Source organism: Fukomys damarensis, unplaced genomic scaffold (genome assembly GCF_012274545.1).
Source record: "Fukomys damarensis isolate Sample0158 unplaced genomic scaffold, DMR_v1.0_HiC HiC_scaffold_35, whole genome shotgun sequence".
NCBI classification, from domain to species: Eukaryota; Metazoa; Chordata; class Mammalia; order Rodentia; family Bathyergidae; genus Fukomys; species Fukomys damarensis.
The window spans coordinates 16105103-16120936 of NW_022900947.1; the positions used below are offsets into that span (position 1 = coordinate 16105103).

The 15834-nt window shown below is 38.2% G+C and overlaps 1 pseudogene; it reads left to right on the plus strand.

Annotated features, from left to right (window-relative positions):
* LOC104852682 overlaps window positions 1-15834 on the plus strand; it is a 240159-nt pseudogene that overhangs the window by 125026 nt on the left and 99299 nt on the right.

The window sequence follows — 15834 nt, forward strand, 5'->3', positions numbered from 1 at the left end:
AAAAAAAAATCTACACCTAGACATATAATAATCAAGATCCCAGAAACCCAACAGAAGAACAAAATACTACAAGTAGTAAGAGAAAAGAAACAAATCACATATAAAGGAAAGCCCATCAGAATCACAGCAGACTTTTCAACACAAACCCTTGGGGCAAGGAGAGCCTGGAATGAGATATTTCAAGTACTAACAGAGAACAACCTCCAACCTAGACTGATGTATCCAACAAAACTCTCTTTCAAAATGGAGGGGGAAATAAGACACTTCCACGACAACGAACACCTGAGAAACTACATGAATACCAAACCAGCACTAAAAGCAATTCTGAACAAGATCCTAGAAAAAGACAATGAAGGCAACAACACCATGAGGCCCAACAGAGCAAATCAAATAGGCAAGGCAAGAAATTAAAAGGAGAAGGTGGAAAAATAAAAAGAGTCAACAAAAGGCCAATTACATGTCAATAATAAGTCAGTACATATCAGTTATAACAGCAAAGTCAATGGCCTCAACTCACCAATCAAGAGAACTAGACTGTCAAAATGGAATAAGAAGCAAAATCCAATAATATGTTGTATACAAGAAACACACCTAGTGCAAAAAGAAGCCCATAGACTGAAAGTGAAAAGATAGGAAACAATTCTCCATGTGACAGGAGCTCAGAAAAAAACAGGGGTAGCAATCTTATTTGCAGACAAAGTAAATTTCAAACCAAAACTGAATCTAGTATTATTGATGTAGGACAGTACTGTATCATACCTCTATGAATGTATTAATTCTTATTTCATTTTTCATATCTATTAATATTTGTTTTGTATAGTTGGCGACATTAGTATTTGGTGCACATATATTTATGATTGTCATTTCTTCCTCTTGTATTGTTCCCTTTACAAAGGTGTAGTGGCCTTCTTTGTCTCTCTTAATTAGTTTTTGGTTTGAAATCTAGTCTGTCTGCAAATAAGATAGCTACTCTTGCTTTTTTCTGGGCTCCTGTCAAATGAAGAACTGTTTTTCATCCTTTTACTTTCAGTGTATGAATTTCTTTGTGGATTAAGTGGGTTTCTTGTATACAGCATATTGTTTGATTTTGCTTCTTAATCCATTCTGCCAGCCTATTTCTTTTGATTGTGAATTGAGGCCATTAACATTGATGGTTATAACTGTTATGTATTGACTTTTCATTGTCATGTTACTTTCCTGTTGTTGATTCTTTTATTTTTTAGTTTTCCCTCTCTCCCTTTGATTTCTTGCCTTGTCTGGCATATTTGCTCTGTTGGACTTTATGGAGTTGTGCCCTTTATTTTCTCTTTCCAGGATATTGTTTAGAAGGGTTTGGAGTGCTAGTTTTGTGTTCATGAAATTTCTCAGTTGTCCTTTGTCATGAAAGTATCTTATTTTCCCATCAATTTTGAAAGATAGTTTTGTAGGATACATCAGTCTAGGAGGTTGTTTTCTTTGAGGACTTGAAATACTTCACTCCAGGCTGTCCTTGACTTGAGGGTTTGTGTTGAAAAGTCTGCTGTGATTCTGATGGACTTTTCTTTGCATGTGATTTGTTTCTTTTCTCTACTGCTCATAGTATTTTGTTTCTTCTGTTGGGTTTCCGGCATCTTGACTATTATATGTCTGGGTATAGATTTTTTTTGATCATGGCTATTGGGATCCTATATGTTTCACTTATCTGTATATCAAATTCTTCTCTTCTATTTGGAAAGTTTTCTGTCATTAATTCTGTGAACATGCTTTTTTAAATGTCATTTGAACTTTCTCCTGCTACTTCATGGATTCCTGTCAGTTTTATATTATTCTTCTTTGCATCATCTAAGAGTTGTTGGATTGATTTCTCATGGTCCCTTGCTGTTTTGAACAGATTTCTCTTTTTGTGGTCACTGAATCCTATCTTCTATATCTGAAATTCTATCTTCACATTTGTTCATCTTGCTACAAATGCTTTCTATAGAGTTTTTCATCTCCTGCATATTTGTTTGAATCTGTTTCATGGTTTCAATTTCTTTCCTATGTTGGGCATTCAAGGTTTCCATTTCTTTCCTATTCTGGACATTCATGGTTTCCATCATGGTCCTGAGCTCATCTTACTTTTCTTTTGAAATCTGATTTTGTTCTAGAGTTTCTAATCATGACTTTCGTTCTTCTCACCATTTCTGTGGTTATTTGGGAAATTCTTTCTTTTTTTTTTATTTTTTGAGACAGGGTTTAACTGTTAGTTGAGACTGACCTGGAACTCACTATGTAGCCCTTGCTGGTCTCAAACTCACAGTGATCCTCCTGCCTTAGCCTCCCGAGTGCTGGGATTACAGTTGTGCGCCACTACACCTGGCTGGGAAATTATTTCTGTTTTGAATTTTTTTAGAGCCTCATTTATCTGTTTTTTTTTTAGTTCCTGTGTTATCAGTTCAAGGTATCCAGATGGTTGAGTGTCAGACTTTTCCACCTCATTTACCCCAAAGTTTAGCTTTGGTGGGGTGAAGTCTGTGTTTGTGTCTTATTTAAATGCCATCTCATTTGTATTTTTGTTGTTGATCTGCTCCTTGATTTAATTCCTGGGTTAGTGCTTTGATCATTCAGATATAGCTGGTCTTTAGTTTTTGAGTCTCTAATATCTTTGAGGCAATTTCATTTTCATTATACCAGGGAGGACAACTGATTAGATCAATCACCACATGTTAGCCCAAGTGATACAATCAGCAACACTGTACCATCAAGCACAGCTTAGAAAATGACAATTTGTGGTAGTTAGTAATCTATCACCTTTAGCTGTATGAATTAAATCAAAATCGAGGACCATCCTAAAATATATTTATAGTGAATAAACTCTTCAATATTGCAACTTTGCACTTCAGGATGGGGATTTAGAAGGAGTTGGGGAGGGAGGGATAGATAGATAGGATTGAGAAAGGTTACAAGTGAGGTCAGAGGATATAGGAAGATCACACAAAGTCTAGGTAGCTGATGAAGAGAAGAGGAGAAGACAGAACAAAATATACCCAAGAAGAGAACAAACTAACAGCAATAGGGAGGCTAGAGACTGTAATCACTTCCTTTTAAAACTAATGGTGATTGAGAGAAGGAAAAAGAGAAGAAAAGGAAAAGAAAGAAAATAAAGTGGAATTAGGAGAGGAACAGGAACAAAAGGAGACAGTAATGGAGATCAAGGTGCGAGAGAGAGTGAGAGAGAGAGAGAGAAAGAAAAGATAATAAAAAGAAGATTAAGAAAGGAAATAATTGAGAAAAGAAAAAGATAAAAATTTTTAAATGATTGAAGATAAGAGAAAAATATTACTTTGAAAATAAACACAAATAGAAATAGAGGGCCTCCTTCAGGGTATGCCTCTCTTGACACAATAGACAGGTTGGTCAGGAGTGTGCAGGTCTAAGTTAATTAGTCTCAGCAAGCCAGCAGCTGTCCCCTGAGGTTCAGGCTGATTTTTGGCTGCAAGGCCCACGTTGAGATCTCTGACATCCAGGTGGGTTGAACTCTGCAAATTTCCACTGCAGATTCCAGCTGTCTTTCCCCTGAACTTAGACTAGGTTCTGATGTGAGGTGCTCGTCCCTCCAACTTGCCAATTATGATGGTGTGGTCTGGTTTATTGCAGATTTTCTTCACTTTTCCAGTGAGTTTCAATTTTCATCTAGGAGCCTCAGAGAGGCCCTCTCTCTTTTGTTTGTGGGTGTGTGTGTGGGGGGTTCAAACACCGCTGTGTTGGCGCCAATGCAGCTGGGCACTTTTGATGCACTGGGCTGAAGGGGCAGGCCTACCAGAAGTTTGTGAGCCACTGTCGGCCTCCTCTGGTGTGCTGGGTCGATGGGCGAGTGTTCCTTTCTGAAGGTTGGGTGTCATATAAATCTTTCACTAATATATTTGTTATATGTAACACATTTGTTATATGTGAACAAGTTTGTAACTAGGAAGAGAGGAGGGTCAGTTGCGACCCTTATGATACACAAGGAAAGGTATTGCATATTCACTTTTTAATCTCCACCTGTCAGTAGCAAGCTAGCTTCAAAAAGGTATATAGATTCTTCATCTAATTTTATAGCATCATTCATGGGAAGTTTTTTAAAAACAGATTTTATAGTTTTCTTAAGATTTTTTAAAGTATGGTGTTGATCCAATAAAAACGTGCTGGATTTCTGGTTGTATGTTGACCCTGGAAAGAGATGTTCAGCTAAAATATTCTGCTCATTTGAAATACCTCTTTTAGTTTAGAAATCTGGTTTCTTTTTTTTTTTTTTTCATCAATGTGCTACCAGTTCTTCTTGGGTGTGACAAAATATCAAAGGTTTCCTTGGTTCTAGTAGTTATTAAGCTCTGGACAAAGTATAGATCAATACATTTCTAGATTTATTTCTTCTTTTGCTTCTTTTACTTCTATACCAGGAAGAGAGGATAAAAGTAGAGGGAGTGATTCTTTTTAAAAAGGATGTTGTGAAGAGACTTGCCACAAGTGCAACTTCGTGATCTTTTTTTATTACTGTTGGCTATATACCTACTAGAAAGTGGAACTATCAAGAGAAGCTAAGTATGTGCCTGAAAAAAAGAGATACAGAATTTTTTGATGCCCTGGAAGCTAAACTGTTGATGAATATTTAGTTTCTTTTGGTCTATGGGCTATAGGGGAGAAATGTATTCTACTTTGTAGAGTAATAATAATATGTTATATGTTCAAGTGGAATGAAAATGCTGGAAAGAAGGGACTTAGAATAGAAAATGTTGGGCTTCAGTTCTGGCTTTGCTGACTTGTTACAGTGTTTGTTCAGGCAATTTTCTGGCTTTCTTCTTCCTTTATAAATGTTACGCCAAACTAAATGAGTCCTAATATCATTTCCATCTCAGAAGACTGCACGACCTTAACTGAGGATTGCTCTGGAAATTCCATGAATACAGCCTTTTAGTTCTATGTCCTGTGATTCTGAATGAAGGTCTTACTTCCAGTTGACCACTGTAGAATATGAGGAGAGTGTTTGGATGGGACTGTGAGTAGTTAACTGTTATACCAAATGGCACAAAGAACAGCTGTACTAAAAGCATTCCTCCCCCCCAAATAAGATGTGCTGAAGTGGACAAAGAAAGACCAAATAGTAAAAGGCAACAGCCTCTTGGAATGTTAGCTTTATTTAGCTCAAAATGATTGGCAGCCAGTTGTGACATTATTGCTCAGTGCTTCTATGCTACCATTCAAAACAGTTGTTTCAAGGGCTCCACAGGAACAGTAGGCTTGTGTAGCTCTGTTTTTCCTCCCTTCTAGCTAAGTGATGAGGAATGCACACACAACTTGCTTTGACGAATACTAGTGGTCAGAATTAGGGTCCGTTGATCACCTGTAAAATGTATATCCTCCTCATGTGATCTCATTTTATGACAAATTCTTTTCCTCTTCTGAATTATAATGTATACTTACATGAAGTGTTTGTAAAAACCCAAATTAAATGAAGACAAATATCATCCTAACCTCAACACTAAGACATAACCACACTTTGGAAATATATCTTGTAGGAAATATGTGTGTAAAAGCTAGAGTGGGGTGGAGAATGGAGACCTGGAGAAGGGACCTGGGCTGTGAAAAGATATTCTTTATATCACACCATTCTTCCTCAGGGGCTCAGCTAAATATTTCAGAAGAGCAAAAGCATTGTTGACATTCAAAAGCTAAAGTATGAACTTGGAATAAAGCAATTTTGTTCTCTGAAAGAAGAAAAGAATCACAGTGCCCACCAGGAAAATAATTTTAGAAACTCAGTTAATTGTGAAGGTGAGGCTGAGCCAACTTGTGGTTAAAGATACAAAGGAAATATTGTTCACTTCTTATAAATGATTTCCCATATGTAAAATGGGGCCAATCCTAGCAGGTGACTTCAGAGACGTGGAAACATTTAACCACATATGAATAAATCTTGCAACCACATTAGAAAAAAAATGCAGAATATAACCTTTAAAATAAAATCCATGGTTGTCACATTTAGAAACTGAAAGCACAGAAAGGAAAGCTTGTTTATATGAACCACAAAGGCTGGGGACCTGTGGTTTTATTGGATTTCTCATCCCAAGAAAATATTTACACTTGGAGGAGATGATGCATTTTTAACTCTAAAAGCCATACATAGCATATTTTTGGAGAATATTGCAAATAAAAGTGTTTTTCGCCTAGCCTGACAAAATTGACAGCACTGCTTAAAGCATCAAAAAATAGGTAAAGTAATAATATTTTTAAAATGTGTAGTTCTTAGCAGGTTTGTATATGAGTGGTTTCCATGAAGAAAAAAGATCCTTCATAAGTGTCCTGCTTACCAACTGCTGCAAAATTCCGGTCACCAAAGTTTATGGAAAGTTAGCTCTGTGAACACAAAAGGAAGAGAAAAAAGAACTATAGGAGATATTGGAAAAAAATTTATTTGCATAGACAGTTCAATAGACCAGAGGTAAATGTTATAAATTTCATTGTATAAAAATAAATACACTTTTGGAGAGTTTATTGGTGTTTGTCATTCACTGACAATCCAATGATTTAAAAAAATATTGCTTTAGAGATCAATTTGTTTGGGAGGCAAAACTAAACAAAAAACAAAAAACTCCTGAATATTAGCCTTATACATTAGCCACTATGCCAAAAATTAAAGTCTTTATTTTTAGCTAAAGTCTTGATTTAGCTAATGTCTTGAAGCTTTTCAATAACAGAGGCAGAAATAAAACAAATTTTTCCTAGAAGCTAGGGAAAGTGATCCAGAAATTGATGTGCCAACACTGGCTGGTGTTCTTGTCTTTCCAAAAGTAATATTTTGAATGCATTAGAATAGAAGGGGCCAGACATTGTCCTTAATAGTCCCCCTTTCTTCTCTCCTTTTTATAGTTTCTGATTGCCTCTTTAAGGAAAAAAAAAATCTAAACAAAGTCTTTGTAAATAGGAAAGGGTGGAGGGGGTGAAGGGAGGGCAGGAGAATGGGGGGGGAACAAGAACCAAGACCTGTCATGTAAAGGTACAAGATCCCAAGGATGAATGTAACTGTACTGTATACCTAAAATGAACCAATAAACTCAATGGGGCAAACAAACAAAAAACAAAAGAGATACAAATTCAGGAGAAATAATATTTTGAATTTTGATCCTTCCCCTGGCTTCATGTGTATCATTTCATTGAATCCTCACAATAATCATGGGTATTAGAAGCCATGGTCATTATGTTATAGACGGGAACACTCTATTTCAGAGGACTCAAGAAATATTGTTTCCTCATACTTTTTTCTTTTCCCTTCTTTCCTTTCCCCTTCCCCTCCCACTTCCCTTACTCCTTTAAACCTTTTCTTCCTATTTCACATTTTCAATTATACATTTTGATCCTTATTTACACTTTTAGTTTTTCACACCAGAGAAACTATTTGGTATTTACACATGTGTGTCCTATTTATTTCACTTAAGAGTATGGCCTCACTGTGCATCCACTTAGCTATAAATGTCTCTAGTTTCTCATTCTTTGTGGCTGAGTAGTACTCTATTTTATATATTAAAAGATAAACAAACAACCACATCTTTATCCAGTTTCCAGTTGATGGGCATTTGGGCTGTTTCCAAATTTTAGCTATTACAAAATGTGCTGCTATAAATACGGGTGCCCATATATCACTGTAGTATGATTCTTTTAATTCTTTTGGGAAGATACCCAGCAGAGGAATAGCTGGGTCAAATGGTCCCTCTAATCCTAGTTTTTTGAGGTATCTCCATATTGATTTTTAGTACATTCTTTTATTTACTGTGGGAAGAGAATGCTTTTGAAGTTCCAAACCCAATCCCTAAGTGAGATTAATAATCAAAGGTCATATTCAGTTGCAAACACTTTGGCGACTTAGGTGGATTAGCCACAGTCTAGTCCTGAGGCATAGGGCACACCTGTGTATTGCCACCAACAGGCTGGAAGTAAAACTAGTTTGTCATCTATAGCAAGTGAGGCCTTTGAACTCGGATGTTCTTTCTGGTATTTAACACCAGGGCTGAGACTTAGAGCCAGCCCCTCCTTTAGTTTTTCCTCCCCAGGCACCTACTTGCTTCACTATAATCCTAGCTCAATTTAACACTTCTCCAAGCTTTCTATAGAAAGACATGCAGAGTTAGGCTGTTTTGGGAGAAGGGTATTTTTAGGAGAGGGGCCTGACTTTCTCCAAGCTTGTGTGAATAGCATCTCTGATGAATCTGAATCAGATCAATGAGATAGGACTCCCTGGCAGCTACATTGTGGACAATATGTTGAAATGTGCTACCGCTGGAACTTGATCTCACAGCTGTGGGTATTTGCTGGATGGCTCCCAGCAAAAAGGAATTTGAAGGGCGCTGCCTCTACTCATTGTCTTTTATTCTTAGGTCACCAAGCTCCATGTTGTGCTTTGAGTGATATTGAGTGGTTTTTGTGATTACTTGTATGCCATTGTTAGTATCAGCCTGTCAACACCTTGAAGGGCAGAGAATGTTTTGTTTGTTTTGAGAATTATGCTATAGAGCGATTCTTAATTATATAGCTGTATGCTTTTTTTTTTAAATGCATCATGAAAAGTTGAGTGATGCACTCACTGCTATTGTTTTATATTTCTTTCATGCTAAATCTTAATGGGGTTATGTAGTCTTTAATAAATAAGTGCAAATAATGTAATTGAATCCCACTTGAGCTTACCATTAATTATCTCTCACATATCTTTATTTCTAGGTTCATGATCTGGGCCAGAATTTGACAGCTCGAAAAAAATACCCAGTGAATTTTCAGAGTTCCTTTATTTGTGAGGAATTTACGGTACCTAGACACACATGAGGTATACACATACATGTATGCACACATCTAGTTTTACTTTCCTATTCAGGTCTGTACAACTGGGTCTGCATAAATCACATGCTTGGATAGATGAAACATGCGCAAGTAAACATGGCACATATGTGTTCACCTTTGAACACTGAGTGGGGGATTAGGGATGCAGTGCCCTTGCACAATAGAAAATTGGTGTATAACTTTGAACTCTCCAGATACACAACTAAAAATAGCTTGCTCCTATCTAAAAACCAAAAGAGTCAAGAACACGTATTTTGCATGTGTATTATGTATGGTAAGAATGCGTGAGAATGTGAGTGATCACTCTTTGCTGTGCTATGCATTTTGCTGGGACAGAAACTGCTCATGAGGAAATGCTTTGCGTCCCATGTTGTCTTCTGGAGATACCACACTTGAGCCACTGTAGTAGCAACAGGAGTTAACTATGGAATTATTACAGTGAGACAGTATGTATTACAATTAATTTTACACAGTTATGATTTAATGCTGATTGTTTTAATGTTTATTTACATTTCTCTTAATTGAGAATGGTGTCATATAAGTGTATGAATAAGTTTTGGTAAATTTTAACTTTTCATATGAGATCGGCATATTTTTTAAGGTAATAAATAAAAATGCAATATTATCTCTATATATTTTATGCATTCATGACATGTATAACCTTTTCTTAATATTTTGATATTTCTAGGCTAGGCAGTTTTTCAAATTGCAGCAAATCTCAACAAAACAAAACAAATCCATGTATAATTGGACCTGTGCTATTCAAACCTATGTGTTCAATGGTCAATCTTGTACATAAAGTATCTACATATATGCACACACAGAGCCTCTTCTTGAATATTTTGGTTGCGTGAAACAGGAAACTCAAGTCCAACAGCCCTAAATCATAGAGGGAATTTGTGGGGTCTCAAAGGATTTTTTTCCTTCCATCTTTCCAGGGTATCCCCAGGCTGATCCTCCTCATGTGTATGGAATGGCTGCCCAATCTTGCCCACTGAGATGCAGCAGGAAGAGTGTGTCTTTTTAAATAGCTTCAAAGAGAGGGGGAGAAAACTCTTCTTTCTGAAACCCTAAGGGGCTTTTTCATACATCTCAGTGTTTGAACTGAGTGTCAAGCCCATGTCTAAATGAATTCCTGGAACCAATGAGATGAGCTAAGAAGGTGGACTTGAATGGATCCCTGGAGCTGGGGAATTGTTGGATGGGGCCCAGTGTCAGTTTAAGAAACATGTGGGCTTCGTAGAGCAAAGGCAGATTCTGTGACCAAGTGGCAGATTGACGAAGTCCTCATTGCCTCAGTGTAACAAATTTCCCTGACCCTCCTTTTACACATGCACACACACAATGGTTGTCAGAATTTTCACAAAAATACCTTTTATTAATAATTTACTTTCTGAACCTATGTTTTGGCAGATTCTGTCTACTTAGCAGCTGAGAGCATTGTTATAACCAATATAAGTTTGCATTTTCACACAAGAGAAACAGGTATTACCACAATGATTTTACATAATTTCAGCCTAACACAATAAAATTGACATTTTAGACAGCCTGGGAAACCTTATCGGAAGTAAATATGCAATTGCACTTAGAATTATTGAAAAATAAAAAAAATTATTGAAAAATTAAAAATAGGTGACAATGTATGGGAATAAGGTGCCCTCTTAGAGAGCTCTTTTGTAAGTGCCTTCTTACTTCAAATTTGACTAGATATTCTTGCAAATGCAGACAGGCATGATGGATAATCCATTGCACAAACTTGATAGGTTTGCTCTTTGGATTGCCTTACCCCACTCGGCCATTCTGTACTTTTTCTTTCATGTCCTTTCTTCGATGGTGACATGATCTTACTGAAGAGCTGTCCTCTGCCCCTTGCTGGGGGAAAATGCTTTGAAAACTGATTCTGTGAGCATATATATATATATATATATATATATATATATATATGCCAGAGAGTATCAAATACATACATGTTAATTATAGAAAGAGTTAGATATTTCTTATTCAGAGTGTATTTATCATTTATAAGCAATGCCTCAATCACAGTTGCTCCAAGTTTATATTTTGCTCATATCAAGTCCAGAGTGGGATATTGGAAGATGGCTGGTACTGGGTATGGCTCCTTGCAGCTATGTTCTTCTGTCTAGGAGCTCCCAGAGCTTGGATCCTCCAGGTGGTCCCTGTATATCTAGCCAGAGCATGAAAGGAATGATGACTTGTGGATAAAACCCAAGTACTGTACTCATATATGTAGGTTTTATTGAACAAGCCTGGCAGGATGTGCATTACTTCTGCCCAACTCAAATGACCAAGGCATAGATGGAGCCACCTCTATGTGCTGGTGTCTAAGTGTAGGTGTAGGTGGAAAAGCACACAGAACAGGCTCTGCTATGCAGGCTCCTTTGCTACAGACAGACAGACGCTCATTTAGAACCTTTCATTTCCCTTAGCACAAGTACTCAGGAATCTTCAATTTCTGAGTCTTGGCACTTCAAATTGGGAGGGTGAGGGTCATGACTAATGGAACGGAATTATTATTAAAGAATTGTTTTGCAGTTAACAAAGAGTTTTCTGCAAGATGTTTTGAAGACGTAAAGAGCAATGGATTTACAGTCTCTAAGCACTCCCTGCACTTTTCTAGAAAGAGCACACCTGCAGACAGAATCCTAATGGAAGGGCCTTACATTTGCCTTGGATTGAGAAGTGGAAAGAAGTTGATGGGTCTTGTGAAAAGCAAAGAAATGGCAGGACTGTGAAAAGATTAGTGTGTGATTGTGATGACAGTCATTGAACACAATACCTCAGATTTATTCTGTTGGAATTATTCCTGTTCCTAAATGTGAGTCAGTAGGCTGGTAATAACCTAGATCTCAAATGCCCCCAGAAATCTTTTCTTTTGGGTAGTGATTGAGTTTTGGGGACACTGTACTCATCAGTGGATTCATCCATTCAGTCCTGATTGTGTAGTTAGAAAGCAAGTCCTGATTGGAGGTGGGTCACTGGAAGTGTGATGTGTCTGTCCCTGGCCCCGCCCCACCTTCCCGGCTGTCAGGGTAAGCAGCTGCTGTCCACCATGTCTTTGTACCATGCCATTTCTGCCTTGCAGTCAGCCAGTCATAGCCCGAAGCCACTGAAGCCATGAGTGCAAATAAACCTTTCCTCCGTTATGTTTCAGGTGTTGGACATTTTGTGCCTGCCATGGGAAATATGACTGATGCAGCTGGCAGTGTAGCTCAGTGGTAGAGTGCATACGTAGCAAGCACAGACCCTGGGTTTGGTCCCTAACACTACAAAAAACAAAACAACCCATGGCAGTGAGTGGACTTGATGGAACCATGGTAGGGTCAGAAAGTGAACATCTTAGTGTGATCCAGTAATTTCTTGGCAATTTCAATTATTTTTGAGAGTATAAAGAAGTTCTGGCAGAAAAATTGGGAAGTGGGGAAATAGAGGCATGAAGAACCTTGTTTTCTTTTTAAATTTAGTCCTCATTAAATCTGCATTTCGTTTATTGTCCTAAAACGGAGTGGATTCAAATAATGACAAGTTAAAATTTCAGCCAGTTTTTCTGGATGGAGCCATGAAGTCAGAATTCTTTTGGTATAAAGAAAATGAAAAAACATAGCAATTCTTTCCCATTTGAGATCCATGTCTTAGAGCTACAAAGGCCATAGTTCAGGGAACGTTAGTGAAAGGAGTCTTTAGAAGGTGAGAAAGATGCAGAGGGATTCAGGGTAGAAGTGGAAGGAACTGAAGAGGAACAGGAGAGAATACACAGAGAGCTGCAGTTCTTACGTGTGGTCTGTGGACCACAGGGGACTCAAGTCCCTTTTGGGGATCCACAAGATCAAAATTATTGTACTAATAATACTTACATATGACTTTCTTTTTTCACTCCCACTTCTCACTTTTCTATGAGTGTACAGAAGAGTTTCCTATAGGCAGCAACTGAAATAAGAAGAAAGTATGAGTGTCCAACAGTCTTCTGCCAAACCAGGCATGACAGAGATCCGTAAAAATGTAAAACAATGCCAGTCTTCTCACAGAATTCTTTAATTTTACATTCTTTTTTGAACCAGCCCCGCTTTGAATCTGTTTTTGCTTTATTTTTTTATTAATACATATTTGTCATACACGTTGATCACATTCATCGTAGGGAATACTGTATATAATATATCTTAATGCTTTTTCCCCATTAGCATCCCCACCCTTCGACCCCCTCTTCCTTTCCTCATTTACAAAAGCTTTGTTTCCATCTCTTTTCTTCCCCTCCCTTCCCCTCCCTCCCCTCCCCTCCCCACTTCTTTTCCCTTCCCATTTGAACATGTTCCTCCTACTTCCCAGCATCTATCCTCCGCTGTGTTCCATGTTTACCCCCTGGGTTTCCCTCTTGTTTCATATTCTGTGGTTAGTTTTCATAAAATGCTTACATATCATCGCTTTTTATTGCTCTTTTAAATGAAATTAACTATAAATACTTTTTAAAATCTCCGTGTTAATTTGTAATACAGCAAACATTAGCTATCTATACCTCTGTCTCACATTAAAGAAAAAAAAAACCTTTTTAGCAGCCTTGATTACTTTTAAGTGTGTGAAGAATTCCTGGCACCAAAAGCTAGACACTGTTGTACCAGGGGATCCAGTCATAGTGGAGACTCCAAATGAAATCCTGCCACGTGTGGACAAATAACTTTAGAGTGTAGAGTACTGAGAGGATGGGTTATTTCTAGAGAATCTCTAGAAGAACTGTGGGAATTAGGTAGGGGCTACACTGGGGTACACAATTACAGGTGGGATGCTAAACATGAATACCACTTGGTTTCACCACGTGTAGATCTAAAAAATTGCAATACTGCCATCTAGTGTTCACGAATGCAAATATTTTAATATTTATTTTTCATTTGCTTTACAGTGATCACTTCAGAACCCTGACTCTAGCAGCTAAATTTGATGCTTTGACCTTCATTGTTGATGTTTATCTGTCGTGCACCTTTAAATGTATTATTTATCTTTCCTGCTTGGCTTTCACAGTTAAGCTCTTTTGGGGGGGGTTAGGATGAAAAGGGTAGGATTTCAACCTTCACCTCCCTTCCAAAACTTGTTTCCATCCTTACACAACGTAGGATGATTCAGTGCATACTTGAGGACATCGAATCAGTAACTTTCCTCCCCTCTTTTGCCCAATCTTCTCTCTGCAGGCTTTTTAAAAATTTTGGATTAATTTTAGATTTATGGGAAAGTTGCAGCGGTGCTACAGAGAATTCCCAAGGATCCCTCATCTCGTTTCCCCTGGTATCAGAGATTTGCATGAGTGTTGTACCCTGCTGGTGCCCAGCACAGTGGAAGAAAGACCCTGGGCTGTAACACTGCAGACATAGAAGCTTGGGGAGCAGCGAAGAAGGGCTAGAAGAGCAAACAGGTTGTGCATATAGCATTAGGGCTCAGATTGTCAACCAACTGCTCAAGAGCTGGGCTGCAAACTAGGAAAATGATAAGGCAATACCTTCAAAATTCTAAGTGGAGATTATTTGTCATAAAACTCAGCAATACATACACTGCATGTCAAGTATAATGCTAGACTAAAGACAACTTCAGAACAGTAGCATGTGGAAAATCTTGTCTTCCACACCCGCTTTATCGAAAAGTGATCTGAGGATTTGTTTCTTGGAAAGGAAGACACAAAAAGAGAGAAAGACAAGAAGAGAGATGAAGGAACCTCCTTGAATGATATGGTGGGGATGGTGGATTATAACTCTGTGGTGGCCTAAAAGTAAACGATGTACAATGGAACAGGAAAACAGAGTTGTCTGAACAACTCAGAGACTTATAGTTTTGTCAGAGTGTTTGGGAATTAATTAATATGTATAGAGAAAATTAAATAAATATAAAGAGAAGAGAGTTGCTTAATCCCAAAGTAAATAAAAAATTGGTCATATGTGGCCATGCATTCCTGTAATCCTAGCACTTGGGAGGCTGAGGCGGTGGGCTCTCCTCGAATTTGAGGCCAGCATGGGCGGTATAGTGAGTTCATGGTCATCCTGAACTACATAGTGAGACGCTGACTCAAAAAAGAAAAAAACAAATGCAAAAGTGAAACTGCATGTGAGCATGGCATACCTTGTGACCCAATTTTGAACTTTCGAATCGTACATTGTACGTAGTATATTGAATTTATTTAAACATAAAAGCTAATAGTTTTTGTTGGATGAACGGCTTAAGGAAGGAGAGAGGGAGGGGGAGAGAGAGAGAAACATGATGCTTTAGATCTTCCATTCCTGTATCCAGAAGTGAATAGCTTCTTAGTATTTAAAAGAAATTTAAGAAGCAGCATCATCAGCTTATTATTTAAGTAACATGGGAACAAATATCAGAAGAAATGGTGGAAAATGGGACATCTCTAGGGAGAAGAGACTGGGAATTGGGAGGAATTGGCTAAGGAAAAACTCTAGTAAGACCATAAAACTGCTAAAAACAATATCCACATGTTCCATTGAAAGGGAAAAGACTAACAGAACTCAGGCTCATCCCAGGAGGCTGGAGAAGAGAGCAGAACTGCTCAGCTAGAGCACAGTGATTTGCATTCTCAGCCGGGCTGTGGCCAGTCAAGTGCGGCCCTTTAATCTGCCTCCTTCTTGCTTGCACATATATCTTGCACATTGACACTTGCCTCTGGGGTGAGAGTTCACTTCACACTTGCGCAGTTGCTTTGCTCCTCTGCCTACAGGGTGTGCAGCTTCTGTTTGCACCTCCTGGAACCATGGACTTTCCCTGCAGGATTTGGCTGGGGCGCAGCCACTGCAGCCTAGCAAGTGGATGGTAGGAGAAGCTTGCTTCCTTTGGCCAGAGATGGAGTGGATGGCTTCCGGTGGCTTCTGTATGCCTGGGGCAGAGGGTGGTTTAGGAAAAGGACTAGAGTGTCCACAGTGGTGTAAATCAAACTGCTCCCTTTTGGATAGAAGGAGGCTCACATCCCCTCCCTTCCTTTTTCTCTTTCTTTCTCTTTCTCTTTCT